Source organism: Triticum aestivum, chromosome 6B, assembly GCF_018294505.1.
Source record: "Triticum aestivum cultivar Chinese Spring chromosome 6B, IWGSC CS RefSeq v2.1, whole genome shotgun sequence".
NCBI classification, from domain to species: Eukaryota; Viridiplantae; Streptophyta; class Magnoliopsida; order Poales; family Poaceae; genus Triticum; species Triticum aestivum.
In genome coordinates, this window is record NC_057810.1 from 233,865,482 (window position 1) to 233,871,123 (window position 5,642).

Sequence of the window (5,642 nt, forward strand, 5' to 3'; positions counted from 1 at the left end):
ATGCAGAATGTCGCCAACGCGTGCTCCGTACCAACGGTATAAGCCACTTTTTTCGTGACTAATTATCCTGCATAAAGGATATTGCAGAAGAGAGTAATTGTTCTCGAAATAATAAAAATGTATCAATAAAAAATTGACTAGATTGATTTAACGTGATATGTTTGGCTGGAAATTATCCGCCGCAATGTTGATGATCATGACGGCAAAGATGAAGTCAACTGCGGGCGAGTCGTAGATGCTCGCAATCCTTTGCGTGTATACACTGATGAATATTAAGCCGCCCACTGGAAAGTTATTAAATGTGTCGATCAAGGATTGATACTTTGTCTCCAACTTCCAAATGGAGATCTTATATGCCGATCTTCTTCTGGTACTTCTGTATTCAAGGTTTGCATGGCACAGTCCAAAGACCCAGTGTATGGGTACTTGCCAGTGGCATCAGGTTGCATCTTTTCAATTTGTGTTTTCCCGTAATCAAAGGGCAAACTGCAAGCAGACGCAAAGAATCGAGAAATGGCACTGGTTCCAATAACAGTCTGATATTCTCCGGTACCCAATTGTCTCTAAACAGCTCAACACTTTGATCATAGGACGCAAGCATACCCATGTTTAGTGACACAACCCCCAACACAGTTGGGCCTACACCCTTCTAAAGCGCAGGGACACCTTCATCAGCGGTGATATGGTAGAGTGCGTGGAATGCATTTTTGTAGTGACGCCGCTGTGCTGCTGGTAAGGTCGAGTCAGGTTGCATCCTAATGATTGCCAAATCATCAGGACTGCCCAGACATGCGCCAACCACTCCAGCAATTAGACCAATAAAAGCTTTCTGAACAAGTGGCAATGGCTTCCCATCATTTGCCTTAATTGCTTTGTTTGTCAAAACCCTGAAGGACCCAAGACGAGCTGTCGTATATAGAACGCTGATACATCTCCAATTTATTTATAATTTTTGATTGCTCCATGTTGTTATATTATCATTCTTTGATGTTTTACAATCATTTCATAGTCATTTATTATCATTTTTTGGTACTAACCTATTGACATAGTGCCCAATGCCAGTTGTTGTTTTCTGCTTGTTTTCTACATCGAAGGAAATCAATATCAAATGGAGTCCAAACGCAGCGAAAATTTTTGTGGATTTTTTTGGACCAGAAGACATCCAGTGGGCCGAAGAAGTACTGGAGAGGGAGCCCGAGGGGGGCACAAGACACCATGGCACGCCTGGGCCCCTAGGCGCACCCAGGTGGATTTTGCCCACCTCGGTGACCTCCCGCACCGCCTCTTTGCTCAATAAATAACCCAATATTCCAGAAACCCTAGGGGAGTCGACGAAAATCAATTCCAGCCGCCGCAAGTTCTAGAAACACCAGATCCAATCTAGACACCATCATGGAGGGGTTCATCATGTCCATTGGTGCCTCTCCGATGATGCGTGAGTAGTTCTTTGTAGACCTACGGGTCCGTATTAGTAGCTAGATGGCTTCCTCTCTCTCACTTGATTATCAATACAATGGTCTCTTGGAGATCCATATGATGTAAGTCTTTTTGTGATGTGTTCGTTAGGATCCGATGAACTTTGAGTTTATGATCAGATCTATGTTTTTATCCATGAAAGTTATTTGAGTCTTCTTTGATCTCTTATATGCATGATTGATTATAACCTTGTATTTCTTCTCCGATATTTGGGTTTTTGTCATGGAATTGTCACGGCAAATGTCCTAGTGAAAGAACTTAGTTGTGGAGCCATCGCAACTAGGAAGCTTGAAGGGGTTAATTGGGACAAAGGACACAAGGTTTATACTGGTTTGGCCCCTTACGGTGAAGGTAAAAGCCTACGATCCAGTTTTGAGTGGGATTGCTTATGTCTCGATAACCAGGGAGCGAATCGCTGACCTAGCTCTCGAGTTGATGTTACTTGCCCTGAACCGCCGCTGGGTCGTCCCTTTATATACAAGGGCCGACGCCCAACGGCTCTACAGAGTCCCGGTCGGCTCATAAACAGTGCCCAGCTCGGTCTCTTAACTATTCTTGCCTTACAATACAAGTCACGCATACATGGTGGTTTATCACTACGGGCCTTAAATTGCCTCTGGGCCATGGGCCTTTAACTAAACCGCCATCCATAACCTGAGTCTTGGGCTTCAAGAATATTTGCAAGTATGGATCCTCTGGATGAAACAGCTACTTGCCACTGGTACTTCTTCTGTTCTTCTTAATGGTGTCCCTGGGAGGAAATTCATTTGCAAAAAAGGAGTCAGACAGGGGGACCCTGTATCTCCTCTGCTTTTTGTTATAGCTGCTGATCTTTTGCAAACTGTGATTAATGGTATGTTCAGGAAGGGTATCCTAAAACTACCTATTCCTTGCCATGATCAGGACTACCCTGTCATACAATATGCTGATGATACATTGATCATCCTACTTGCTGACAGGGCACAACTTCTAGCCCTGAAGGATATGCTAAAGGTATTCTCTCACTCCACAGGTCTTGATGTAAACTACCATAAATCTTTCATTATTCCTATAAATGTTGACCATGCAGTGATGGTGGACCTTGTTGCTGCTTTTGGATGCCAAACTGGCAAGATGCCTTTTACATATCTTGGTTTACCTGTGGGAACTACAAGGCCAAAAATGGTGGACTTCATGCCTCTTGTGGACTGTATGGAGAGGAGAATGACTGCCAGCTCCTCCTTCCTTAATCAAGGTGAAAGATTGCAGTTCCTAAACTCTACTTTGTTCTCCATTCCAATTTTCTTTCTGGGTAGCCTGACTGTTCCTGCTAGTATCCTTAAGCAGCTGGAAAGAATCCAAAGACAATGCCTGTGGAGGAAACATAGAGATGAGCCTACACCATCTCTTGCTGCCTGGGATCTGATTTGTAGACCAAAAAATAAGGGTGGTCTTGGTATTCTAAACCTAGGAGTTCAGAATGTGCCATTGCTTCTCAAGCATGCTAGTAATTTCCTTAATAGGAGAGATATTCCTTGGGTGTCCTTAATTTGGGATTCATATTATTATGATGGAGTGCCCCAGGGAACAAAATTTTGTGGCTCCTTTTGGTGGAGGGATATTTGCAAGGTAATGCAGCATTTTAGGGATTGCTCCTGGGTGCAGATTAATGCTGGAGACACTGCTCTTTTCTGGTCTGACAATTGGAATCTTGGCAATGAGGTTTCTAGCTTGCAATCTAGATTTCCAAGATTATTCTCTTTTTCCAAGGATCCCTGGATCTCAGTTAAGGAAATCTTCAATACCTTGGACTTATACCAGCATTTCCACCTCCCTTTGTCTGCTCAAGCGTTTGATGAGTTAAATTTAATCAAAGATATGTTGGGCTCCCACAGTAGAGATGCTACTTCCAAGGATCTGTGGTTATGGCAGGGTTCCTCAAAGGTCTTCAAGCCCAAGTTGTTTTACTGCCATACGTTTGTGTCTGAATATTTCAACCCCTTAATGTGCTGGATTTGGAAATCCTCTTGCACTCTAAAGATCAAGGTTTTTGCTTGGATGCTTATCATGGACAGACTGAACACCAAGGATATGGTTGATAGGAGACACTGGCACATGGATGATGGTGTTTATTCTAAGCTCTGCCCACTTCAAACTAGAGAAACAAGAGACCATCTGTTTTTTAACTGCAACTTCAGTGTTAGAGTTTGGAATTATCTGCATATTGATTGGTCTGCTGGCAACTCCATGTCTGACTTGGTTATTCAGGCAAGGAGAAGCTTTGATAAGCCTTTTTTCACTGAAGTAGTGTTTATGGCCTGCTGGAATATCTGGATCATCAGGAATGCCAAGGTTTTCAGAGGTGAGAGGGCAAGTTTCAATAAATGGAGATGTGCTTTGAGGCATGACATGACTCTTATGCAGCACAGAATCAAATCTGTTTACAAGGATGACTTGCTGAAATGGATCTCCTTCCTGCCCCCTTAAGTTTAACTTGTTGTTTAGTTTTTTATTTTCTTCTTGGTTACCTCTTGTAATCATGTTGTTGTAACTGTTACCTATTATCAATTAAAAAAAATGAAATGCTGTGGGAGTTTGCCCCATAGTTCACAGTCAAAAAAACATTAGGCCCCAGATTGATTTGAACTGGTTTTCATGTCAATCTTCGACACTTAAGGAAAAAATCTTCTGCCTTTATGAAATTTTTTGTAACCCGCCATGACGTCATTTTCTGGACTTGTGGTAAACCCGCCATGACGTCACCTGTTATAAAAGTGCGTTTTATCCAATATATCCCAACAGATCTTTGTCTTGATAACCATCCCGAAAATTGAGGCGTCCTTGCAGTTGAATAACTCATGTTTTCAGCCTCCTCTTTTTTCGCGCTCTTTAGTGGCCCTTCCTTATTAATAGACCCGACTAGGTCTTTTTTCATTCTTCCCGTTCCACATCTTCTTCCTCTCGCCCCCATCTGTTACTGGAGCTCCGCCGCCGTCGCCATAGCGCACCTCATCTCCATTAAGCTTGGCCGCTGCATCGACCTGAAATTGACTAGAGAACGGTTGTCGGTGTCAAAACCGGCGGATCTCGGGTAGGGGGTCCCGATCTGTGTGTCAAGGCTGATGGTAACAAGAAGTAAGGGACACAGATGTTTTACCCAGGTTCGGACCCTCTCGATGGAGGTAAAACCCTACTTCCTGCTTGATTAATATTGATGATATGGGTAGTACAAGAGTAGATCTACCACGAGATCGTAGAGGCTAAACCCTAGGAGCTAGCCTGTGATGGTATGAATGTAATTGTGATCAGCCCTCTAAGGACCAACCTCTCCGGTTTATATAGACACCAGAGAGGGCTAAGGTTTACATGGAGTCGGTTACAAGGAAGGAAATATAATATCCGGATCGCCAAGCTTGCCTTCCACGCCAAGGAAAGTCCCATCAGGACACGGGCTGAAATCTTGAGTCTTGTATCTTCACGCTTCAATAGTTCGGACGCTGTACATAGTCCGGCTGTCCGGATACCCCCTAATCCAGGACTCCCTCAGTAGCCCCTGAACCAGGCTTCAATGACGATGAGTCCGGCGCGCAGTATTGTCTTCGGCATTACAAGGCGGGTTCCTCCTCCGAATACTCCAAAGTAATTATCGAACACTGAAATCGTGTCCGGATTTGAAAAATGGTCTTCGCATACCACCATAGAGAGAACGATATTTCACAAATGCAATCTGCTGACAATTTTTCCTGATGACGTGACATGTTATTATGATCGGATCCATTATTCGAACCGTTTCCACACAACCAGCTACAACGCATATTACGAGGCGGTTTCTGTGACACGTCTCATCAAAGCAGAGATCGTGTCCCCTTATTACGGGATTCTCATTAATACGGGTATGGGTAATCTAACCGTGCCGCTAATCGCAGCGAGTAGGAGGCCTTCGGGCTCCACCAGGCAAGTGGGGAAGCACAAAAAGCCTTTTATCGCCTTTATAAGGAGGTCAGGTTCCTTTCTCCTTTACCCATGCCTTCTCCCGCTAGCTCATTCCCCTCTGTGCGAGCCCTAACGCCCAAGCACTCTTCTTCCCCGTTGAAAGGAAGTCTCACGAAGATGTCTGGATCTGGAGTAGGAGGTAAATGGATGGCCTCAGCTGTCTAGGAGAAGGACATCAAGAAGCTCCGGGGAGC

At 44.2% G+C, this 5,642-nt stretch overlaps 1 pseudogene; it reads right to left on the minus strand.

The window, feature by feature from the left end:
* Window positions 1-308: 308 nt before the first annotated feature.
* Window positions 309-4,456, minus strand: LOC123139126 (mitochondrial dicarboxylate/tricarboxylate transporter DTC-like; annotated as a pseudogene).
* Window positions 4,457-5,642: the final 1,186 nt, after the last annotated feature.